Source organism: Nannospalax galili, unplaced genomic scaffold (genome assembly GCF_000622305.1).
Source record: "Nannospalax galili isolate Female #2095 unplaced genomic scaffold, S.galili_v1.0 scaffold368, whole genome shotgun sequence".
In the NCBI taxonomy this organism is placed as follows: domain Eukaryota; kingdom Metazoa; phylum Chordata; class Mammalia; order Rodentia; family Spalacidae; genus Nannospalax; species Nannospalax galili.
Genome location: NW_008359963.1, coordinates 2588988 through 2615620, shown reverse-complemented (window position 1 = coordinate 2615620; position 26633 = coordinate 2588988). Strand labels below are relative to the sequence as shown.

The 26633-nt window shown below is 38.9% G+C and overlaps 1 protein-coding gene across 8 annotated transcripts in view; it reads left to right on the top strand.

Annotated features, from left to right (window-relative positions):
• The window catches only part of Disp1 (dispatched RND transporter family member 1), a 214822-nt gene that overhangs the window by 55709 nt on the left and 132480 nt on the right, over positions 1–26633 (top strand). For 3 of the 8 annotated variants that reach the window (XM_008823749.3, XM_029558999.1, XM_029558998.1), the window contains exon 3: positions 15207–15341. The exons of the other annotated variants lie outside the window; for them this stretch is intronic. The gene's annotated coding sequence lies outside the window, so the exon portion shown is untranslated. The remainder of the gene's footprint in view (positions 1–15206; positions 15342–26633) is intronic. 8 annotated transcript variants of the gene reach the window in all.

Sequence of the window (26633 nt, the reverse complement as noted above, 5' to 3'; positions counted from 1 at the left end):
TTGTCGCGGTGTGGAGAGAATACGTTGTGAGATAAGGAAAAAATTATTTTTATAAATTAGCGGATCAGTGTGTGTGTGTGTGTGTGTGTGTGTGTGTGTGTGTGTGTCTGTCTGTCTGTCTGTCTGTCTGTCTGTCTGTCTGTCTGTCCTGGGGAGATGGGACAGTTCATTCTCAATCATTTTTGTACTTGTGAAGGGAACTTCAGTGCTTTTTTGGAGGAACTGATATGCGTTGATATGAGGAGTTGATATGGGCTGATATGAGGAATTCATATGAGGAGTTGATACGGGTTGATGTGAGGAATTGATATAAGGAGTTGATATAGTTGATATGAAGAGTTGATATGGGCTGATATGAGGAATTGATATGAGGAATTGATATGGGTTGATGTGAGGAATTGATATAAGGAAGTTGATATAGTTGATATGAGGAGTTGATATGGGCTGATATGAGGAATTGATATGAGGAGTTGATATGGGTTGATAGGAGGAATTGATATGAGGAATTGGTATGGGCTGATATGAGGAGTTGATATGGGCTGATATGAGGAATTGATATGAGGAGTTGATATGGGTTGATATGAGGAGTTGATATGGGCTGATATGAGGAATTGATATGGGCTGATATGAGGAGTTGATATGGGCTGATATGAGGAGTTGATATGGGCTGATATGAGGAGTTGATATGGGCTGATAAGTGGAATTGATATGAGAAGTTGATATGGGCTGATATGAGGAGAGCACTTTGGCTTTGCCATTTAACTTTTGCAAGATACAGAGCAAAATAAACACTGGGACTGATTTTTGCTTCTTTGTCGTAGAACCTCCCTGAGTTAGTGTTTGGATGTCAGCTCTTGAGGGTTTTGTCTTGTATGAGGAGGAGCCACAGCAACAGCTTTCACCTGGGCTCTCCTTTCCCCTGCTTTCATAGGCCTCTGCCCCTTAGGCAGATAGGAGAAAGGGAGAAGACACATGACACTTCAGCTCTAGATTTTTTAGATGCCATTTAAGACCTGTAAGAAATGATAGATTTAAGCAATTAATATTTCAGATTCTTCAAAAATATGTTCTTAAGTCTACCTAATTGGAAAAGTACATTATCTTCTTTAGAAATAATCTGTATGGAGGAAAATAACAAACCAACGCATTTGGAAAGCAGCATATTTTAGCCTGTAATGAGCCGTGACCTTTTCAGGGCTAACACGAGGCAATCATTGTTCCTAGCCACAGATAGACTGTTATCAGGCTTCCTGAGTGAGAGACCAGGCCTTCCCTATCTCAGGCCTTCCCTATACCAACATTCTTACTTTCACAGTCAATCTTACTTGGTGGCTTAAGGCTCTTATACTTAATGAAGCTGAATTTCAAGAGAAGACTGGCTTAATTTTGTGGCGTGAAACACTTATTTCCAAATATTTTCCTTCCTCCCTTTAGATGATAATCTAATTCAAATTTTGCATAATATAAAGAGTACTATGATTTACAAGCTATGCAGGTCTGTGATTTGAATGTTTTCCACCTAATGTGGATGGAATTTTTCTCCAATTACATCAGAGGGCAAGCCCATCATCCTCCAGTGTCAGAAAAGACTGCAGCTGCTTGCGAGAGGAGACCTGAGCTAACAGAACATCTAATACTTTGAAAAATCTGTCCTGGGGCAAAGTGTTTTCCTGTTTCAGAAAGATACTAAGTTATGTAGTTTGGCTGCTTCTGGGTGTGAATATTTTGAACTCCATCATTGTCATTTATTTTTTATCAAGTTCAAATGAGAAAATTGAAAGCTTTATTTTGACACACCGTCCTTTGGCTGCACAGGCCTGCACATTACTCGTAATCTGCATAGTCATATTCCTCTTGAGTGGATTCCTGTTTAGTTTTCAAATTCTTAGCAAATCAAGCTGCAGCCAAAAATTCCTCTGTTGAGATTCCTTCCGGCCCAGATGAAACTAATAGTTCCAGGCTGTGTTGCTGTCAATCATTACTAATCCAGGTATGGCTGCTTACTGTTTTTAATTTTCTTTTTCTGAACTTAAAGGCAGTGTTTGCCCTTTTCCCATGAGAAGTCAGTGCTAATATGCCTGGGATTCCAGCAACTGCAGATGGTTGACCTTTTCCACATGGACACAATTAGGCTTTGTTTTAGGGCTAGTATGGGTATGGGTTTGATGATAGACATAATACAGGGGAGGAAAGGCACAGGGTAGAGCATTACAGAAAACTTAGAATGTGTTAGGAATTTGCTTCTAAGCTTGGGATTTGGTACTGTGGAAAGGAGCTGTTATCTATCACAAAATTTCATTGATTATGCTTGCCATTTGGGGACAGAGTGTGAAATTAAATGGACAGTATATTTTTAATGTTTATTAAAATTTTTATCATAAATCAAGGCTTTCAGAAACATTCAAAATGTTATCACCAATTACCATTTTGTTTAGATCAGTTCAAAATGGATTCTCTTTCTGTCCCTCTCTTCTCCCTCCCTTCGTCCATCTACTGTCATTGGTAGGTAAATAAAGGTTATTTATTATTTAAATTATTGCTGATTTGGTAGAAGAGTTAGGCGGTAATATTGAGACACTTCTAAAAAGTACATTTAAAAAGGCAAGGATATGGAAAATAAATGGAGAGAAGCGGTACAAGAAAATACATTAGAAGGTAACTATGCTGTCAAACATTTGACTAAGAGAAGTTTCAGGAAGAATTTGAGATGAATGATTCTTGTTCCAGTCGGTTATGCAATCTAGACTCTGCATCTTTTAGGCTGATGACTATTTCACTGGTCTTTTTACTATTCAGTGTCTGTTACAGACTGTGTTCATAGTAGGTGCTCAGATATTGTCATTGAAGTTGTCCTCATATTTTGTAGAAAGATGTATAGAAGACTAAGAACAATTTTTTAAAAATTTAAAAGGAGCCCATGAGAAACTTTTTCATAAAATTCAGTTCATCACTTTTATTCATTTAGTAATAATATTTCAATAGTCATAATAATGTAAAATGCCAAAGTTGATTTAAGTGCAATTGTGATGTGATTCAATGAGAAAGGGGGAGGAGAATGCTGTGAGAAAGCTGCATCCACATCGTCTGCAGTAGGGTGTCAGTATGTAACACTTGAGCAATTCAGTTTTTTTTATATTTTATTTTTATGTGTGTGAACCTATTGCCTGCATGAATATAAGTGTAACCGTGTTGTGCATTGTCTGCCGCGGTCAGAAGAGGCCGTGGATCCCCTGGAACTGGAGTTACGGATGGTTGTTAGCTGCTGTGAGGGTGTTGGGAATTGAACCTGGGTCCTCTGCAAGAGCAGCTGGTGCTCTTAACCAGAGTCACCTCTTCAACCTCAGAGCCATTCAATTTTAAAAGCAGTTATGGGCTTGTCATCTTAAAATAGCTGAAAGTGATTGCTGGAGAAAGGTGGGACAAGGGAGCAGTCCACCCCCCCACATTAGTTATTAACTATGTAGATGTATTATTTTGATAAAAACAGAAATTTAAGGCCTTTAATGCCACCATGCCACAACTTTTTGTTACCTGAATGTTCTCCGGGAGCCTCTCTGTGATAGTCATCCCTTGTGCTTCTGCTGCTGACTCCCCTTATGTTACAGTTTGATGTGACCTGTTCCCCCGCAGGCTCATGTGTTGAATGCTTATGGTATTCTTTTGGGAGGTTCTGGAAGCTTTAGGATATGGGTTCTAGGTGGGTGAAGGTGGTCACTGTGGGTGCCTTTGAAAGTTATACCAGTTCAGTTCCTTCATGTTGCTTTCTGCCACCATGTGAGGAATAGCCTTCTCCATATCCATATACTTCTCCATGGTAGTCACCTGAGCACATGGGGCCAAGCAACCTTAGTTTGAAACCATGAGGAACCAGAATTAGTCTTTCCTCTTCTAAGTTGCTCTGTCAGATATTTTGGTCACAGCTACATAGAAATAGCTAACACACCTCTCCTTGAATTGATGCGTTCTTTTGACTTGCTATAGTACAATGAGTCCAATTATAGCCAAGTGGCCAAGGGATCTTCTGCCTATAAGTTCTTTAGTCTATTTCATAATGAGCTGTTTTCAGGGCTGGAGAGATGGCTCAGCGGGTTAAGAGCACTGACTGCTCTTGCAGAGATCCCGGGTTCAATTCCCAGCACCCACATGGCAGCTACAAACTGTCCTTAACTCCAGTTCCAGGGGAATCTGAAACCCTCTTCTGACCACCACAGCATTGCACGACAGGGGTGTGCTTATTTACATGCAGGCAATACACTCATATACATAAAATAAAAATAATTAAAAAAAATAAGCTGTTTTCTACACTTTAAAGTCATTAGTGATTATTTTGTTGTAGCTTCCAAGTTCTGGTAACATATTTCACTGTAACGAAGGCTCCTGATGCTTCAGCGTTGTTCCCCAAGTTACGTACTGTAGATTGAGACTTCTGCAAGGTTAAGGGTTACAGCTATGTGTGTTCCTTAGTGGCTTTCATAGTGTGTGCGCGTAGTGGGTTCTCAGATATCTGATTGACATCGTCATACCTCATTGAGATCATGTAGTGTTTAAAAGAGCAGGACTTTGAGTTAGACAAACCTGGATTTCAAATCCATCTCTACTGTTTACTAGCCATATTGCTCAAATTCCCTGTGAATCTCAATTTCATGGTCTGTAGAATGGGACTGGAAATTGTTCCTATGTGATTGAGGTTGTTGTATGGATTAAATGAAATAAAGTGTTCAATACATAGTGTGCCCAGCATATCTTCACCATTGTTACTTCTGCCTTTTGAGTGATTCCATTACTATTTGCTCTGACTTTCAAATTCCTAACTGCTACTTGTAAGGATCACCAGCATTAATGACTCTTGAGTCTCTTCAGTTCATCCTTTCAGTCTATCTGCACTTACCTCACTTCTAAATATTGCCACTTTTTGCAGTTGACCCGAGGCCTCTCCTCCACAAACGTTTTCACTTTTCATCATTTGTTATTTATAATTATCTTCCTATTCTTTAAAAACATCATAATAGTTTTTCCATTAAAATAATATCTGGCATTAATAAAGCAAAAGAAGCTATCTTTTTCTTTCAGAATTCTTAACATTATATGTTTTAGAGGAAAGAAATTTTGTTTCTCAGGAGATAGGTTGGTTTTAAAGGATGTCTACTATATAACTTCTAGTACAGCGAGAAAAATGTTCTTCACAGCACATTTTAAACCTAATGGAGTTTGGGGCTGCATTAAAGGAGAATAAGGAGAATAAGGTGAAATAGTTGTTTTTTTTCTTTTTTTTTTTTTTTTTTTTTTTTTGAGACAGGGTCTCCCTGTAGCCCCAGCTGGCCTGGAACTCACAAAGATCTGCCTGCCTCTGCCCAGCTCAAGGTGAGATAGTTTGGCAGCTTGTTTTTATGAAGGATTGAGCAGTGGTTTCAAGGTAGGGGCCTCGTTGAGTTGGGAATCTCTGTTCTTCGGTTTCCTTGTTCATTGTCTGGCATGTTATGAACTCCTGTTAACAGAGTGACTGCAGGAAGGAGTCACTGATGATGCAGCCGTTTTGTTTGCTCATGCATTTTATTTTGATAGCAATTTCAGACTTAAAAAGCAGAGCAGAGCATGGTGGTGCACACCTTTGATTCCAGCAGAGGCAGGTGAATCTCTGTGAGTTCAAGGGCAGCCTGGTCTACATAGTGAGTTCTAGGACAGCTGGGGCTACAAGGGAGATTCTGTCTCAAAAAGGCCAAAATAATAATAATTAATAATAATAACTTAAAAGGTTAGTAAAGAGGTAATGCCTTCTACCATTTATTCACATTTACCATTTGTTTATTAAGCCTTTCCTAGATACATTGTTTTTCTGAACTGTTTGAGAGTAAGCTGTCAACACTGCACTTGGCTTCTTTAATCTGCAACAGTTCATTTATTTATTTAGTTTTAAAATTTTATGTGTATGAGTGTTAAGTCTGCATGTATGTAAGTGCACCTGTGTTGTACAATGCCTGTGGTAGACAGGAGAGGGCGTCAGATCCCCTGGAAGTGGTGTTATGGACAGTTGTTAGCCACCATGTGGGTACTGGGATTTGAACCCAGGTCTTCTATGAGAGCAGTCAGTGCTCTTAACTGCTGAGCCATCTCTCCAGCCCCCTCTGGAACAGTTCTTTAGTTTGTCTGTCTTTTATATTTTCTGAAGAATTTGAGTCAGTTGTTTTGAAGACTATCCCTTTATTTGGGTTTGTGTCATGAACCCTGTTAATGAGACTGAAGTTTTGCAGTTGTGGCTGGAAACTACAGAAGGGATACTGTGCATTCAGTACATTGTGTCAGTGGGTATATGACACAAAGGTGCACAAATAGTGTTGATTTGCCACTCAGTTAAGTTGTGTACCAGGTCCCCAATACAAAGTTATGGTTTGTACCTTTGTAATTAGTGTGTGATTTACTTTGAAACTTTAAGTGTTTTATTTCTCATCAGACTGTCATCGTTATGTCCCTTCAGTGTTTGTTAGTGCATTCTAAGGAAGACCTTCCCTTTGTAGGTTTCATTTATATTAGTTTGAACTCACAGATTCATATTTTATGCAATAAGATAGGCTTTTATTACTATTGTGAATTATTTGATGCTTAAATTAGTTCAGACATAGCCAGTGGGAGCCCTTGCAAATAGACTCTGTCCTTTGATAGTTCTTCACCGTTTATTGAGACTGTGTTACATTTTCTGGTATAATAAGATATTTTGAGTTCATTTTGTATGTTCTTAGACTTAGCCCAGACTCAGCCTTTTTTGTAGGGCGCTCTGGTTCCTTTTCATGGGAAATGGCATTTTAAAATCAAGATCTGCCTTGTCATTGCTACCAACATGCCATTTGGTGGTAGACCCTCAGGTCTCATGTCCTTCAGGAACCAAGCTAAGAAATAGATGTGTGTATGTATGTGCATAGCTGTATTTTTCTAAATTAAAATTCATTTTTAATATGCCAGTTGCAATGGAACAATCTTGTACTTAGTCTAGATTCTGTTTGTAACTTTCTTTCCAATCATGAGACCCTTGGCCCTGTAGTGTTCTTTTATATCCCTAGTATTTTGTCCCTGCTTCAACATGAAGTGGTGTGTTTAAAGCTCTAGGGAGTGTGTGAAGAAAGTCAGTGTTGTGTTCTCACCGTATGGTCAGTGTTTGGCGTGAGGTCGATGTTGAACAAAACTTGGCTGAACAAATGCTTGCCTTCCTGCCAGTGTCTCATTTGTCACTTCTGACCCTGAGGAGATAAGACTATATGAATATTCTTGGTTTTATCATTTAAAGCATCAATCTGATAAATTACTTAATTAATATGAACAATAGTTCTAGCCTTTTTCCAATAAGAAAAATCATAAATAAAACTAAAATAATCCTGTAAGAAAAATGGCTCCTTTGTTTTTGCTTTAAAAGACCTTGGCTATAGGCAACAATATTGAAGATTTCAGCATTTCTAATTACAAAAATTGTAGCTTGCAGAGTTCGCCTGGCCCATTTTTCACATTTGTCAGCTCTAGTGATGTGAAATATGTTCTTCATCTGAATTCCCTTTCTGTGCCTTCCGCTGCCAGACAAGAAGAATTTCCGCTTCACTGTGGCTTGTTCCCGGACTGCTAGGAGCAAGAATGCTTGAAGGTAGCTGGAGCAAAGGACCAAAAGTGCCTGATAACCCCTAAGACTCATGCCCTAAGTGCCTTATTAAGGCTGTGAGTGATCCTGGGAAAAGCAGTAGGGTTCCACTCACCTATGCCCTCAAAGGGTATACATTCACCATCAGAACAGCCATTAATGGGGATACCTCTGGAAGCAAATTTTTTTTCTTAATCCTTCAGGAAATACAGTCTATTTTTCTTTCTGATGTTATTAAAATGACAGCTCTGCTCTTATTTTATTCCTAGAAACCTGCATAAAAATGACTATTGTTTTCTATTTCTGCTTTTTCTGTTTATTTACCTCAGGTATGTTAAATGTAGCATATTTGTTGTAACTTCTAGTATTGCAATTGTAATATGTGTGTTTCTCATATACCAGAGAAGGAGGAAAGGGAGTTCATTTTATATTCACTATGGCTTTTCTGCACAATAACTGGGAATTATTTTTTATTTTAAAGAAAATTTTCTTCATTATAGCTTTTTAGATATAGGATGAAAGTTTATTTTGGGTTTTTCTCTCCATACTTAAGAAGGAATAGGGTTTTTTGCAAATGAAAAGAAAGATAAAAATGTTCGAAGCACTCCAGTCTTGAAGGCCTTTCTTGTTTAAAGAAAAACTGAAATAGCAGTTTATATGAATAGCCTTTTGTTCTAGATTAACCCTGAGAGCCAAGTTCTATATAGTCTAGTCTTTTAAATGCAGGCATTTAGAGCTAATTATATTTTGTAGGGCAAGGTGTTATTGTCATAACATAGATCCCTGGTCACTATTTTCGTTTATTTCTATAAACACAAATTGTTCAAACATCAGCCCAGTATTACTGATTTTTCTTTCACTTTCGTTCTCTCTCTCTCTCTCTCTCTCTCTCTCTCTCTCTCTCTCTCTCTCTCTCTCTCTCTCTCTTTCTCCCCCCCCCCATCAAAGCATGGCATATTTGCCATAGTTCCAAAAATGTCTTTGTACCTTTAGCCAAAGTCAAGATTTTGTTTTCCTTTTGAATTTGCAGTCAGTGTCCCTGTTGAATTTTATGATGATGCAGTATCTTTTTAGGGGAGTACCAGCATCCTAGGAACACAACCCAGATGAGGTCTGGGAAAGGAAATTATGCTCTGTCAGGCCAGGGTCACTGAGGTTCAGTGTCTGAACTCACTTTCAGTTAAAGTGAAAACTAAAGTTCTTTTCAGTGTTTAGAATGTGGCACAATTTTTTTTTTAAAGATTCTTTTAAAAGTTGTATAGTGAAATTTGTATTAGAGAGGGCCAGTTTGAGTTGAAAAGCAGTGTGAGGTGCAGATGGTAAGTTGGGACAGAGTAGGATGGTCACATTCCTTTTTCTCAGTTGTATTCCTAGAGCAAAGCATGTTCGTCTGGCAGGTTGTGGATGTTCAGCAAAGATCTGCTCAGAGAATGAATGAATCTTGGAATTCTTTGGTTTATTTCTTAATTTTACAGATGGAGCTTACTCTAGAGACAGAATGGCCAAGGTAGAAGCAGAGCTCCAAATTGCTTTATGCTCATTAACCACTTCCTATAAATGTAAACAAAGTTTCATTGTTTTCAAGCTCTGCAGTAGTTGAAGGGTAGCATGAGGTTTTTATCCATGTTGCTAGTTATGACTTGACCATTTGTACTTGTGATTTGCATATTTTTTGTCTTTAGGCAATTGCAATGTTTTCCTGGAAATAAGTGAGCATTTGCTTTCTTGAGTTAATTTTTCCCTTGTATATTGTTCTTAGTTGTTAATTTGCCTATAAATCCTTTGTGCAAGTTAAACAAGGTTTCTTCTAGGTAACTTCCCCTGTGTGGGCAGTTCTGCATTTGTTGAACAATGTGGTGTCTGGACTTCAGTGTGAGGGGACTTTAGAAGTTATCTTGTTTAGCTGGGTGTGGTGGCACACGCCTTTAATCCCAGCACTTGGGAGGCAGAGGCAGGCAGATCTCTGTGAGTTCAAGGCCAGCCTGGTCCACATAGTGAGTTCCAGGACAGCTGGGGCTACAGGGAGACCCTGTCTCAAAAAGACCCCCCCCACCAAAGAAATTATTTTGTTTAAGCAATTCATTATGTAGAGGAGGAAATGGGTCTCCAAGCAGTTAAGTAACTTGTCATTGTCACATCAATAGTTATGGCAAAGCTGGAAATGGAGCCTGGGTTTTATGGTCTCCTGTCCAGTGTATCTTTGTTGTGAGTAATTTACTTCTAACTGCCAGTTAATAGAAGAAGTCAGAGTCCTGGCGCAGATTTATCTAAGCTGTGCTATATGTTAAAATATAGAGCAAGCAGGGGCAGGTTTCACATCAAACAGTTAAACTAGACTTTTCTTTCCTCCCTAGTGCCTGTTGAAGAGGGAGTGAGAGGGACAGGGAAAGGGGAGTCTTAGGCAGTCAGTGTTGAAACACACTCATTCAAGAGCAGGAAGACTGATCTGGAGAGAATGTGGTGTGCCCATGCCCGGTGATGTTTTTCAGGTACTGGAAATGCTGAGTTAGAACTGCTTCTACTGATTTGAAGGCATAGCCAGGAGAGAAATAAATCCAAGCTGTAGGATAATAGGTGTTACCCCACGAAAAGTACAACAGAACCCCAGGGGTATGTGTACCTGTAGGTGTATGTCTACATACATGTTTATAGATAGCTGTGTGTTGCTTTGAATGGCCTAGAGGAGTCAGAGTAGTTACATATTAATATCTCATGGTTTGGAATTTGGGAGAGAGATTACTTTTTCTTCATTACTATATTATTTGAAATATTTATATATTACTTTTTTTTTTTTTTGGCCTTTTTGGGCCGGGGCCCCTCTGTACCCCCGGCTTCCCTGAACCTCACTATAAAGCCCAGGCTGGCCTTGACCCCACAAAGTCCCCCCTGCCTCTGCCTCCCGAGTGCTGGGATTATTAAACAAAAACATGAAAATCCATTTATAGTCTTTTTGTGCTTAGTTTTTTTTAAAGTTTTTCGATTTTAAAATGGGCTTTAGCTCTGTATCCCAGGCTGGCCTTCCTTGTAATTCTCCTGCTTCAGCCTCCCAGTGCTAGGATTATAGGTATGTACCATCATTGCCAGCTTATTTATGATAGGTTTAAAAATGAGCTTAAAATAGGAATGCTAGGAAATAGAATTTCCATAGAGAAAATACAAATGCCCTACACACTGGTTGACTCCACTCATTCAGGGACACTGAGATTCCTGTAGAGGGCTACACGTAGAAAGGGGCACCTGGCTGGGTTTCAGATGTGCTTTCTTAAGTCAAAAGTTTTCTAATGCCTATAGATTTGGTTTACATACTGTTAAACACTTTTCATATTATTTCAGAAATGTCTTGTATTTAGAGGTAAACTGATTAAAGTTAACATATTCACCAAGTTTTTTTGTATGGAATATTGTTTCTATATAGCAGCAAGGTTAATAAATTCTCATAATTTCTTTGATTAACTTAAGACTAGAACCATCCTTTTCCTAGAAGTGGATTAGGGTTGTATTTTGTGAGTGTTTATAAGTTTTAAGTGTCTTGGGCCTTTAATAACTTCAGATAAGTGTAAATGCTCTTGTAATTTTCCAGCATTAGGGAGTCTGTAGTCTTGATAGGTTGTTTATTTTGAATCACGAGTACTAATAAAAGAAAAAATATTTTTGTATGTAAATATTTACTGGGAGTATATTAGTCATAGGTTTCATGCAGTGCTAACAAAGCTGTTCTTCATGTGAAAATGTAAAACTAGGCAATTAAGAAAATGAGAAAAACATAAACAACAACTTGTCATTGGGCTGGAAAGAACAAACACTGTTGCTTTTCCTAGTCAAGGTGTATGTTTTATAATTAGCTCCTCTTTTAAAAGATTTACTTATTTACTCATTTATTTATTATTTTTATGTATATGTGTGTGAGCCTATGCGAATTTATGTGCAACATGCACATGCAGGAACCTGAGGAGGACAGAAGAGAGTGTCAGATACCCTGGAGCTGGAGTTACATGGGGTTGTACGTCATCATGTGGGTGCTGGGAACCGAACCCATGTCCTTCATGAGCAGCAAGCTGCCTTAACCACTGAGCTATCTCTCCATCCCCTAATTAGCTCCTCTCATGAACCATAATTTTTCATTATAATAGCATCAAATTAATATTTCTAGTTTTTAACCAGGTCCTGCAATTTAAACTACGTTAAAAGAAGATGAAAACATTTGAAAAATTTTATGTGTATGAGTGTTTTTGCCTGCATGTATACATGTGTACTATTGTGTGTGCCTGGTGCCTAAGGAAGCCAGAAAGTTCTGAAACTGGAGTTATCTATGGTTATGAGTCACCATTTGGGTGATGGAAACTGAACCCTAGTCTTCTGTAAGAGCAGCAAGTGCTCTTAATTCCTCAGTCATCTTCCCAGCCCTGAAATACTACATTAAAATCATTTATGTATCTATTAGTTGTGTGTGTGGGGGCGGTATGGGTGTGAGTATACATGCCATGGTACATGTGTGGAAGTCTGAGAGCAACTTTGGTGGAATTACTTCTCTCCTTCTGGCTTTACATGCTTCTAGGGATTGAACTCAGGTCACCAGGCTTGTGCAGAAATCACCTTTACCACTGAGTCATCTCACTGACCCTAAACACTACATTTTAACAAGGGAATTCTTTTACTCTGAGGAGTCAGTAAAGCTTGCAGATACCCATAAGGAGTGTCTGATGTAAGAGCTCAGGATAACTTTAAGATTTGTTGATTTAAGCTAAAAAGAACAAAATAAATTATATATGGTGAAGTAGTTATAAAGAAAAATGAGAGAGGTTTAATATTTTTCTTAATCTTTTCTAGCTTTTAAAATGAATCTATTAAAGTTAACCATCCATAGGCTGTCAAGATGGCACAGTGGATAAAGGTATTTTTCCATCAAGCCTGATGACTTGAGTTTGAGTCTCAGAGCCAACATGGTGGAAGAGAGAATTGACTCTTGCAAGTTGTCCTCTGACATGTACTCTGTGGAGTGAGTGAGTGAGTGAGTGAGTGTGTGTGTGTGTGTATGTGTGTGTGTGTGTATGTAGTAAGGGGGAGTTAGTTAGTTCTGGCTTGTGATGCATCAGTAGGGCTGGTGGATCACTTAGCTTGGTTGGGTCATACCTTTATGGAGAGCCTAATTTCAATTTTTAAAAATTATCTCCAGGGCTAGAGAGATGGCTCAGCAGATAAGAACACTGGTTGTTCTTGCAGAAGACCCGGGTTCAAATCCCAGCACCCACATGGCAGCTAACAACTGTCTGTAACTCCAGTCCCAGGGGATCCGACAGCCTCTTCTGACCTCCGCAGGCATTGCACAACATGGGTACACTTACCTACATGCAGGCAATACATGCGTACACATAAAATAAAAATAGTAAATAAAATTAAAATTATCTCCAATTAAGATTGTGTATGGAACTGCATGTTTCCTGCTTGTACTTTGAGACTATTAAACTTTAAAATATGCTATGAATCATTTTAACTATATTTTTTCTTTTTGAGGTGGGAATGAAAGTGGCTGATGCCTTTTTAGACATCTGAAGGGAAAAAGAGTATTTTAAGTAGAAATAGTATCAAAAAATATTTGTTAGAAGACTGTTAAAAGAATGTTTGACACTTTTTACCCATTTTTTTGTTTTGTTTTTAAGACATCTTGCTGTATGGCTCAGACTGGCTTTGAACTCATGGCGATCTTCCTGCTTCAGGCCTCCAGAGTGCCACCATGCCTGGCAGACTCTGGCTATTTTAAGATTTGTTCTTGCTATTGAATTTTAGAATTTGTTCATGATTTAAAAGTTTTCCTGGAAGAAAAAAAAAATATGTGAAAACAGCCAGAAAAATTTGGGAAAGAATTGCCAAGTGAAACTTGATCTGTCAGATGGCAAAATGGGACAGTAACTATACCCATCTCTGTGGGGTTGTCATGAGGATTAAAGGCTATTATTTATTTAAAGTTCTTAAGATGGTATCTGACACATAATAAATGTTTAATAAGTATTTGTGTGTGCATGTATGATGTGTGTGTATATGTGTACATGTGGTGGTCAGAGGACAGCTTGGCATTATTGGTCCTTCTGCCTTGTTTGAGATGCGGTCTCTTTGTTGTTTGCCCCTCCATTGATCCTTTTTGCCAGTTAATTGCTGAAAATAGCAGTTATCTTCTTTAAATATAATGAGATCCTTCTGTAATACAGGTTCTGTTTATACTAACACAGTTAAAGCCTAAAATAGTGAACCAGTAGCAGGGCATTTCACAGTACTCTAAATAGATTCCATTATGTATAACCTTTATTCATTACTAAGATGACCAATGGCATTCCTACCCAATTGCCATAGAAGTGCTTAATAATTAACATAAATCTCATGTTTTACATACTTTGGTGGATTAAACCAGTGCTTACACAGAGTGTGCCATCCATTGAAGGTTCCAGACTGTTCTTTGGTTGGTGATCAATGTGTTTTTCTTGACAGTTGGGAGTTTGTTGTTGTGGACATCTCACTTGGCAGGACCCTTCCTGTCTCCTTCCTTTCTCACCTGCCTCTGTGGCACTGTGCCCCTGAAATTGGATGACCTAAGGAGAGAGAAAGTAAACTGGGCTTTAAAGAAAATTTAAGAAAAAAACCCAAATTCTTCATTGGTTATATTTAGGGAATGTTAAGGTACCAATAGACGATTACAAGGGGAGAAATCAATATCCTAAAGGATTGACTTAAAAATGGAAGCCAGATGTCCTGGTGCATGCCTGTAATCTTGGCACTTGGGAAGTTTAGGCAAGAGAATCTGGAGTTCTGGTTGATCTGGGCTGAAAGGAGCATTCCAGGGCAGCGTGAGCTACATAGTGAGAACCTGCTTAAAAAGAAAACAAAGTAGAAAATAAGCAACAAAAACTTCAAACACCAAACATGGCACTTGGGAGGATTATGAAGGACAGAAAGTTCCAGGCCATCTAGAGCTATATTGCAAGAACCCATCTTTAGAGAGAGAGGAGAGGGAGAGTGGGGGAAGAGTGAAGGGGAGGGAAGAAAGGGGGAGAGGGAGGAGGGAAGCAGTAGCAAGCATAGATGCATAAAGTTCTGTTAGCTGTCGGACCTGTTTCTGTAATACATTCCCTGTTGCTGGATACTTCGGTTTTCTCTTACGCTTCTAAGCCTCTGCCCTGCCTTAAAATGCTTTCTTTGTTGTTGTTGTTTTTGTTAAATAAAGGATACTGCAACACATATCCTAGTATATTCTACTTTGATGGATTTTTAGGTTTAGTCCTGGAGTAATTTCCTGTGGCAGTGAGTTTCCTAGGTTAAAGGATTTTTAAAAGTCCATTTCAATCTGTTAATGGCTGTAACTGCTGCCCTTGAGAGAGGCCCCACCAGCTTCTGCTCCCTCACAGAACAGCTTCATGTCCTCACCTTTGTCGGCATGAGGTATCAGCCAGCTACATCCCAGTGTTTTCACTTGAATACAATTTTTTTATGAGTAAGCTATTTTGAATTTATCATTAAAAGATAAGTTGTTTGTTTGCATTTCTGGTCAACGCTTTTAGTTATCTACTTCTAACCAGTAGCCCTTTGATTTAATACTTAGGTTAGCTCCAAGGGACTTGCTCACTCAGTGGCTGCTAAGGAGGCCTGACTGAGGGCCTGCTGGGAGGAGCTGTGTTCTGGGATTGGTGTGAAGGTGAATCATGTGATCCTCTCAGCCAAGGTGCCTCAGTAGAAGGTAAGGGTTGATCACTTGCCACATTGTGGGCAAAGCATTTTTGTAAACATAAACCATTACAAATATAATTTTATATGTTGTATGAATTTACTTATGTTGAGAGAAACCTTCAGGTGTCTTTCATAATTTTTTAAAAAAATCTTTAGGGGAACTTTCAAAATCTTAATATTTAGGAAAGCTGAGGTCTACTTTGTAGTGTTAACAGCATAGTTTTGTTGTACATACTTGGTTTTTGGCACGTGCATAAAAGGAACACTTTAATTAATGCATGTTTACTTGGCAGTTTGCATGCTTGTTTGCTTTTTGAGCAGTAAGTCTGCCCTGTTCTAGATAAGGGGCTCTAGAAGACTGAAATAGGCTCTTTCAAGGAAGGACTTCTGAAGATTGCTTAGCTTTGGAGCTTGCTTACTAGTATAACATTTGCTTTAAAAATAGTTGTTTGAGTAATGATCTGTCCTCTGGCAGTAAGACACCCAGCTTGGTTATTCAGCTGTTTAAGGCCTCAGTGAAATATTTTTACTTTTCCTTTTATTTATCATATGAAATATGTTGAATTGCTTTAAACCGCGAAATGTCTGTTTCTCACACTTGAGTGTATTTGGTGTTGGTTAGCAAGCCAGGAGTGCTGTCATGTGAGGACATGGCAAAAATGAAATGAACTAGTCTTGTTTGGCTTTAGTAACTGTGTGTGATGTTATAAAGGATTGTTAAAGAAAATTTTAGCGGTAACATAAATGATACTTGGGTATTGTAATTTTGCAACTTCAGTAAAATGTAATTTCTGATCAGTCTTTGTAGATTATGAAAAACTTAAATTTTAATAGGCTTCCCTTGAACTCTTTTTCCCAAGTAATCCTCCTGCTTCGACCTCCAGAATAGGTAGGTGCCCAGAGGCATGCACTGCCATGCCAGACTAAAATCGTATTTTAAGTCATAAAACTTATAAATGAAAGATTTAAAACAAGCTGGTAACATTACAGTGTTGAAAGGAATATGTTGTCCCTTGGATTGTTAGGAACACATACGACAAAAAGGCAATTCCCAAAGAAGACACACGTTACTAGTACATACAGAAAGGAGTTTATGTGCCTAGCCTGGTAACACACGCTGTAATCCCAGCACTTGGAAGGTGGAGGCAAGAGTATTGCAAGGTCAGTGCCAGCCTGGGCTTTCTAGCCAGTTTAAGGCTAGCCTGATCTATATCATGAGACCCTGTCTTTCAAAATTAGGAGAAAAGGATTTCATTTCCTTAATAATCAAAAAATGTAAGTTTATATTAGGTAACAGAATATTTTAATACTATTGGTGACAAGTTGTTGAATGAACATATATTTCCTGTGGAATGTCGATAAGTATTCTTTATCATACATAGGAATCCTAAGGAAATAATAATAAACATACAAAAAAATTATGCATAAAGCTATCATCATTCAATTAGTTCATGATTAACTGTTTTGACAGTGGGTGAGTGAGAGTAGGAAGTATGCTCTTGGTTATATTTTGGAAACAGGAACAGACAGGCATGTGAAAAAGATAGGAGATAGATACAGCAAGATGGTGGGGGTGCTTTTGCTCCAGGGTCGTGGATGAGCATTACATTGTTAGTCTCTTCCTGCTTTCACATGGCCAAGTTTACTGCAGGTGTTTTTTTGTGATCAGAAAATCAGTGATCATCACTTACTTAAAATCCCTTCCTTAGGGACCTTCCCATGGTAGGGAATAAGGTCTGCACAGGCCTTTGTGGTAGGTTCTTTTTTTGTGGGAAGGGTGTTTATCACAGGGAAAAATTTGGGTTTTGGGCGGGGGGGGGGGACGGAGAGAGAGAGGAGAGAGAGGAGAATCTAATTTTCCTAAAATATAATGTCTGAGTTTTAGAAAATGTTTTGTATATAGAAAAATTGTTTTAATTTGTTTGACTTTAAGAAAACTTTTAGGCTGCTATTTCCCACTGAACGAGAATTTGTCAGCATTCTTTGAGCTACTGATGACGTAGCATTTCAGCTGCTCACGCTGACGGACATTTGAGGCGAGTGTTTATTTTCTCTTGGTTCTCAAAGTTCTCTTCACAGTGCTGAGCTGACAGCTGTGCTTGCAGCTTTATGATGGATTTATTGGCATTAGGCACAGTTTGCAATTGTAAAGTTACCAACATAGTATTTTCAGTTGTTAGGACTTCTTGAAGGTTCTTACAGAACATTTATACTTTTGGGTTTGGTTTATCTTACCAACATTTAATTTGGAAGAGACATACAATGTATTCCTACTTTAAAAATCAGCACAATGAGACAAATTACTGACTCCTTGCTTTCATACATATTTGTGGGTATGTTTGTGCATGTGTATCTAACATGTACACATGACTTAAGAGTAATGACTTAGGTAATGTACAAGCCTGAACCAACCAAGATGAGTTTTGAGGTGGAGGTATAGACTTTAATAATTAACATTTAGAAAAATAGCAGATATTTCCTTTCCTGTAGAATTGAAATTTTTACAAAACCTTTAAAAAGTCCTCCATGAACATACAAGGAAGTACCTGCTTTCTCTCTGAAGTGGACATTCTTGAGGTTTTGTTAGTAATTTTTTCATTACGTCTGTTTACCACATGCTGTTCAAGTTATGAGCTAATCAAGAATAAAGCAATTCTATATCAAATGCTAATCACATTATGCTTCAGTATTAAAATTCAGTCTCAGTCTGAGCCCTGGAAGGTGTGAGGAGAGTGCTGCACCCGTTCCTGTGGCAGGATCTGTCCTGTCAGGAGTGCTTCCTTCTGCAGACACTTAGGACTTCAGGGCAATGGCAGGAGGTAGAGAGGCTGAAGTTTGGTAGGTTCCTCTCCTGTCTGCACTAGGTCCAAAAGTGTGTTTGTCTAAGGGAGTTTATGTAGATCAAATTAAAGAGATTAAAATTTTGTCACTAAAACTCTATGAACAGAGAAGAATGTGCTCTGTATGTTTCCTTTGATCAGCTTTTTAAAAAAATTATTATTCATTTATTTATTTTTGTCTTTTTGAGACAGGGTCTCCCTGTAGCCCACCTTGCCTGGAACTCACTGTGTAGACCAGGCTGACCTCGATCTTGTCCACGTTTCTCTGCCTCCCAAGTGCCGGGAATAAAGGCGTGCACCACGTGATTGATCTACCAGATTGATCTACATTTAAAGTGTCCTATTTTGTGTCTTTTAGACCATTTCCCTTTTTTCTGACTTGGTTTTCCATGGAGAGCATAATGAAAACTTTTTTTGATTATTAGATACTCTGTATCTTCTAATGGCTAGACTTATTAGAGAATGACAATTGAGAGTATGAAGCATCTCGAGCATAGATCTGTATGTTTAAAAATTAATATTCCGTGAAATAATTAAAATTTAAAAATTGGAAAAATATAACAAATTAGAAATGCTCAAAAGCTTTTTTTACAAAAGAAATTTTTGAGAAAGAATGTTAAGATCTGTCACATGTGAAGACTAGTTAAACAAGAACATGATGCAACGAGCCTTTAGAATTCATATAATCTCCAGAGCAAAGAACTTATAGAGAATGCTAGTATAAAGAAATGCCAGTTTAAATACGTTTTGAGAGTAATGTCTTCTAAACTAGTTTTTGTTTTTTAAACAATGTCATAAGGACTCTTTGTCTAGTTGTAGGGTTTCAAGTTCAATTTAATGATGCAGTTTAAGTACTGTAAAAGTGTTTATAATCTCTGACCCAGTAATTCCAAGCATGAACATTTATCACAAGAGAATAATTTAAAACCTCCATCTCTTTGGGTCTGAATATGTACAGAATTTTTATTGGAAATATTACTTGTTGCACTTTCCATATTTTTGAAGAGTAAAGATCATACATTGTCTAAAGACAGAGACTCTACAAGAACTGTAAGAGTAGTTGCATGGACACAAGCATAGCGACTGTGTTGATTATGCATATAAGGTTATAAATGTGCTTGTATATGTTGGGAATAGACACTGGGCTCTGGAAATGTACACTGTGTAGTCCTAAAACTCCTATAAAATAAACAAAAGTATGCTACATTTGATAACAGGCTAAACAAAATGGAAAATAAACTTTCTGAGCAAAACTGGACGTCATTCCATTCACACTTTATAAGGTGAGAGCTCTGTTAAGACAAGAACCTGTCTTGCCTTACTCACTTGGTGGCTTCCTGGAGTACATGGCTGTCAGTAGATAATGGCCGTTTGGATCTACTACTCTGTTCTCTATAGTGACCATTTGGATTTACTACTATCTTCTCTATCATGACCGTTTGGATCCACTATGCTCTTCTCTGAACCCTGCTCCTTATCAGGAGCTTCAAACTTGGGCTATAAAGAAATCCACATTCTTGGGTCTCTGCTGAAATTCTTGTGGGGTTTTTTTGTTTGTTTGTTTTTTGGTTTTGTCTGTTAACTTTTGTAGTAATTTTAACCATTCACAAAATCCATTTTCCTTCATCTAGTTTTTCGTTATATTGGCATCTATTTAACCACAGTGAACCTATTAAAGTGTGGAAACTATTAATTGATGTGTACATTTTATTTTAATTCTGTTCGTTTTCCCACTTAATATCTTTCTGTGACTCTGAATCCAATTTAGAATCCACAGTGTAGTTGTCACGGCTCTTTTGTCTTTTGTGGTCTATATAAAGATCTTTCCAAACTTTAGCAAAATTTTGAAGAGAATTTGTCAATTTTTAAAAAAATCCTCAGTTTAGGTAGAACTGATATTTTCTCATGATTAGATGGAGGTTGTTCATTGACAGGAGTATACTGTCCTCAGTGTGTCATCAGAACGTACAGGATGCCACTTACTGGGGATACAACTTTGACCACTTGGTTAAGGTTTCTGGCTAGTTTTTGCTCAATAAAATTACATTTTCCCATTTTGTGATTAGTGAGTTTCTGTGGAAAGGTATCCTGTTTCTCATCACACTTTGGCTCATTGATTTTAGCATCTGTTGGTGGTTCTTTTGTACAATTACTGTGGTATTTGCGTACCAGGAATTTTTTTTAAACTTCACCATCCTTTGTATGTTGAATAATTGAGAAGCTAGAGGAGAAACACCCTTTCTCTGTCAATCTCACAACTATTTATTTTATTCCATAAATTATAACATTACTTTTACTGATTTATTTTGTTTAGATTGTTTAGACCATTGGGATAGCCTTTGCAATGGCTTTTGTGGCCTTCTACATTTTCTTTTAAGCATTTCCATATTTGAGGCATTAAGAGATAGTTCAGGCTCCTGTTACAGTCTAGTTGGCTCAGCCAACTAGGAGCCCTGGTTTCTTTGACTAAGGATTGATATTGGAACGCAAAGTTTGGGTGCTGGGTATGCTTCTTGCTACATGGACAGCATTACTTTTAGGCCCTTTGAGTGGGTGGAGCTAGGAATCACTCGTGTCTGTGCCAGCACATCCATTTTTTTTTCTTTTCAGCATTCATCTGCATATATATGTTATTCCAACGCAGCAGCATAAGGCTCTTTGTTACTTTTCTGCCTTCTCTTTTATATTTGTAACTTCTTTCTCTAGCAGTAGACCACCTGCCACTCATGCCTAGAGTTATTTGTTTAAACTTATTTGTTTAAAGTTAGTCTGCATGTAAATAATGGTTTTCCATTGGAGGTAGTTTTGTCCCTCAGGAAACAATTGTGGCAGTCTGGAAATATTTTGATTGTCAGGGTTGGAAGGGACTTGATGGCTTCTGGAGGTCAAAGGTGCTCTTAAACTTTCTACAGCGCACAGGACAATCATAATAATGAACCACATGGCCCAAAGTGCCAAAGGATGAGCCATGCCTGTAATCCCTGAACTTGGGAAACTGAGGCTGAAGGATTTCCAGTTTGAAGTCAGCCTGGACCACATACCAAGAAGAAAGATAAAATGCCAGTGGCGTGTCATTTGAGAAATCAGCCAGCTTCTGCATTGTCAGCCTATGCCCAGTGAGCAGTCAGTGTGCTAATTAGGACGTGTGTGTGTGTGTGTGTGTGTGTGTGTGTGTGTGTGTGTGTGTGTGTGTTTCTCTTTCTTTCATCTTACAGTACGCAGTCCAGCAATTTATTTCAGGTAATCTAGGTTCTTTACCCCTTTCGGTATGTTTCTTCTCTATTCATCTATGGGCCCATCTTGTTTTTGTTTTCCTTTTTATGTCGTGGGGCTGTGCGACATCTTGTTGTTAAGCGTCAGAACAGTAGAGGAAAGATCTACTCGGAGAATTGGGAAGCTATTATATATATAAAGCTTTATTTTATTTATAAAGCTTTCTAGATGATTATGATTCCTCTGTTTTTTTTCAGAACACTGTTCTAACCTAATATGTCATTTTCCAATTCCTGCTTAGAAGGATTGTTGTGAAGATGAACAAGGATATATATGAACATCTGCCACAATGCCTGTACTTAAGTGAGCACCAAATCACAGAAATATTCATCCTCTCTTATATTTACTCAACAAATACTAATTACATGCTACTGTGTACTGAGGCAGTAGCTCTTTCCTAATAATAATAAAAAAAATGACCTAGTTCATGACTGTTTCTCATTTTAGGGATTTGGTAGCAGTCTATAAAAAAATAGCATCTGTTTCTTATATTGATAATGCAGTATAAGAGGCTAAGATTATAGAAGTAATAATTTTGTGAAAAATTTTTTTTATACAAAGAGGTTTTCATTTCTATGATAAAATACTTGACACAGGCTACTTATTGAAGAAAGGAAGAAAGGATTTATTCAGCTCACAGTTTTGGAGGCTCAAAGGCATAGCTCAGTTCCTGTCTATGTAACATCATGGTGCATAGCATGAGCCTGCTGGGGCGGGGGTGGGAGGTGGTCACATCCCAAGTTGGAAACAGAGAGAAAGGAGATGCCAGACTTTTTTCCCCCCTCTCCTTTCTTTTGACTAATAAGCTACTTAGGAAACCTAGGGCATCCAGAAGAGCTGTTAAGTTTTAATCAGAGCACAGTTTAGCTGCATTTGAGCATAGCCACTACCTCTCCTAGGTGGGCCTCAAGCTTCCTTAGCACTTGGTGTTCTGTGAAATGCCCAGGTTTGTCTCACTGATTCTGGTGAAGGTCATTGTTTCTAAGTTTACTGAAAAATGATAAGCTGATGAGATGTAATTTGCTCAGTACTTAGCTTTTTTCATGAACTGTTCAACTCTATTGTTACTTTCTATTAGTCAATACTGATAACAAAACAAATGAACAATTAAGTGATAATGATAATATTAATGGAAGACTGATGTGATTTAAAATTATGAGTTTATTATTGTGATTCTGTAAGTCAAATTCACTGCTGGGAGGTTCACGTGGCATCCAGTTCCCTCCTCCCAAGGTCCTTGCGACAGCCTGAGGAAAAATAATTCTCCAAACCCTGGTTTGAAGAATTTTTAATGAGTTTATTGGACTTGCTAACTGAGCTTGGGGTGCGGGTTTACTTACAGACAAGTGCCCCCCACCCCCCTTCACAGCTGATGCCGAAAGTCCACACCCAGTCATAAATCCTGTGGTTCGGGACAGCCTTACAAAATGGGGAGAGGCCAGCCTCCTGGTTTTCCCAGCTTTTATACTCTTAGCCCTCCCCGGCAGGTGGCTATAGTCAACCGATTGGCTGGAAGAGGGAAGGGGTGTGGCTTCTTTGTAGAGCGTGGGAAGGAACCGGGTCCATGGCTTGTCATCACAGGGTCAGAGGAACATCTTCCGCAGAGATACCCAGGCCTTTGGTTGAACTTTGTTTAAAAAACATCTACAACAATATTTGCTCGCCGGGAGTGGTGGTGCACGCCTTTAATCCCAGCACTCAAAAGGCAGAGGCAGGTGGATCTCTGTGAGTTTGAGGCCAGCCTGGTCTCCATAGCGAATCCAGGCCAGCTGCAGCTACAGGGAGACCCTGTCTCAATTTATCTAATTTAGAAAGATGTGTATACACATACACACACACACCACACGTATATATACACACACACATATATACATACATACATCAGGTTTTATGGTGCAATACCTCACAAAGAGCCCGCATGATATTTAATAAGTAGTACTGCAGTAGCTTTCTGGCACTGTAATAAATACTTGAGATAAAGAACTTATAAGGAGGAAAGGCTTATTTTAACTCAGGTTTCCAGAGATTTCAGTCCAGGCTGTTGCCTTGTTCCTCAGTGGTACCGTACACCAAAGCAGGAACATGTGGTAGAGGAGGCCTGTTCACTTCACTGCAGCCAGGAAGCAAAAGGAGAGGGAGCTCAGGGTTCACTTTCTTCTTTGTAATGGTTTCAATCTGAAATGGCCCCCATCGCCTCGTGTTTTGAAACTTGTTCCCCAGAGGGTGGCAATATTTGGGGAGGCTCTGGTACCTTTAGGGGTGAGACCTAGCTGACAAACATAAGCCATAAGGGGTAGGCTTTTGAAGGTTATTTATCCCCCGTCCCCAAACCTCTGCTTCCTTTTCCACTGAGATGTGAGGAGTCACTGACACATACTTCAGTCATTGTGAACATCACAAATGCTACTGTGCCATCCACCTTGAAGGCCAGGACAGAAAGCTCGGAAACTCAGAGCCAAAAGAGACTTTTCCTTTTCTAAGTTGTTTCCATCAGGTATCTTGATTACAGCAACACAAAAGTAAATAATGTACCTCCCAAGGGCATACCTTGTGACCTCATTTCCTCCTGCCAGGCCCCACCTCCTAAAGGTTCTAACGTTGCTTCCTAATGGCACCATAGACTGCTAACCAAGCCTTTAACGTGTAGACCTTTGAAGGGACACCCATTATCCAAATTATTTTTCTGGTGCTTTGCCATGTGACTAAGTTTGAAAATTCTTGTACAGGGCAACTTGGAAGGAGATGTGTAGGCTTAGATTGATGTATTTGTACAGTGTGCAGGTTCTCCACATCTCTCCACAGGGAGACAAAGGGATGAAGGAAAAACCCTTGCCGTGACTCCTCTCTGACTCCTGTGTTTCCCTAACCCTTGTGGCAGAGAGACCATGATTATGGAGTACACTGAATGGTCCTGAGAGAACCACAGAGACAGGAGTGGCATCCTCAGGATCTTAGGTCACGGAGCTGCTGGTGGGAGTCTGCTCTAGCTGCTCATTTGTACTTGTTTCATGTGCTGCCAGGTGCAGGAATTCAAGCATCAAGAAGTGTTGAGCACCTACCAGTGCTTTATATTGAAAAGCCATCAAAGCCCCTCTGTTAGCCAGCTTTCTTTTACTGCACAGACAAACCCTGACAGTTCCAACAGAATAGGGAGTCTTGGTGTCTCACAATAGTTCTGACATCAGGTACACCATCTTATGTTGTGTTTTCTTTGAAGAAGAGCAACTCGGGCAGTCTTTGCCCTATATAAGCAACTTGAAGAAAGACTGATTTTGGCTGAGATTTCAGTCCATGGTCACGTGGCTCCCCTGCTTCTGGGCCTGTGGTGAGGTAGAACATGGCAGCACAGCATAGTGGAGGAAAGCTGCTTACTTCATGGTGAAGAATAGTAGGCAGAGAGACAGGTGAAGCCATCAGACACAAGTTTGCCCCTTGAAGGGCACATTTCCCTTGACTTAGATCCTTAATCCAGGATCCAGGCTTCACCCCCTAAGAGCCTATATTCAACAATGATCTAATCAGTCTTCAGGATCTAGTCACCTCCCAGTAGCTCCACCAGTTGGAGGTCAAGCCTTCAACACATGAGCCTTTTGGAGAAGACATTTCATATCCAACCCTAACAACCTCAAAATGCTTTGTCAGCTAAAACGCCACTGACTGTGTGAAGACAAACTTTAGATCTCTCTGGTAAATAATACCTGCACTTCTTTTTTAAAAGGAGGATTAACAGTGTAGAAGGCACGTGAGTGCAGATGTGACTGGCTGGGAGCCAGCTCTTTGAAGTCAGCTTGCACAGACTAACCCTGTCAATCCCAGAGGTAGAGGAAGCCCTAATGCACTTTGATGTCAGAACTGTGGGAGAGACCATCTTATGTTGTATTTCCTTTGAAGAGGAGCAATTCAAGGCTATCTTTGCTTACAGAGCCAGGTTTTTGGCCTAGAACACCTTAAAAGAAAATTCCTTTGCCAAAAGAGTTGAAAGTTGCTACAAGTGATTTGAAACATCATGTTTACTTAAACAGCTTCAAGAGAGATCATTTGGAGTTAATCTCATTTACCTAGAGGTGGTAGATTCTTTGTTCATAATGATTCCTTATGGAATTTACAGTTCAGTGTATGTAATGCATTTGTCTCTCAGAGTTCTTTGGGCGCTGGCATGTTTAACTGCATGTCAATTTGGGGATAGTCGGTTTGTTAATAAATGGCACGACTTTACATAAACTTGATGTGTGTATGTAGTTGAGGCATTTCAGAAAGCCGGCTGAAAAGGATTTCGAGTGGGGGAGTAACCAGAGAAGTGAAGGTTGTTTCAGAGATGCCAGCTTATCAGGTTTCTTTTCTGATGTCAGATTAATGGGAGACTGGAAACTGAAAGCTGGTATATGTTACCCTCCTATACCTTAAAATGTTGCTTGTTAAGACAGGCACATTTTTGAAATAGTTGTTTGAATACCTGAAGTTCAAGCCCCTCTTTTCCTGCTGCTTATCAACCTTCTGACTGGCTGTTCTGATCATAACCAGAATATCTGCACATTTTTTAAGTAATTCTGAGTGATTAAAAGAAATTTGTCGGAGTATTTTCTGTATTTCTCAGTAAATTCAGTTTCATATACAGTGGTTTCCTGAACTAAGTAATTCACTAATGTTGCACTGTTATGGTTTTTATATTTTTGTGTTTATAATGTTGATACCCTTGAGAATGGTAATCATTTTTCCTAATTTGGCAGGCTGGACGGGATTTGGATCACTAACATGTTAGAGAAGTGACACTGCTGAGCTGGCATCATGGAGTATGTCACTTAGATCAAACCCTAGCTTGGCGTGCTCACAAGGCTCCACATTGACTGTGCACCTTTCTGGAATTCTCAGTTTGAGATAATTATAGAATGAATCTTCTGTTACAGGAAGTTGACATTTCATACCCCCCCTCCCATTTAAGACCATTTCTAGGAGATAATTGATAAGATTTCTTGAAATACCATAATATGACCCTAGTTGACTTTACTGAATTCGCTTTTAAGTAATGGGTACATAGTGGACAGAAGGCCCACTGGTGAATTTTAATTTTAGATATATACTGGCCCAATCATAAAATCATGAGCATCATGTGTGAACAGTGGGCTGTGTGCTTACAACGTGGCTGCGAATGAGGTATAGCAAATCCCTATATACATTATAGACAATGACAA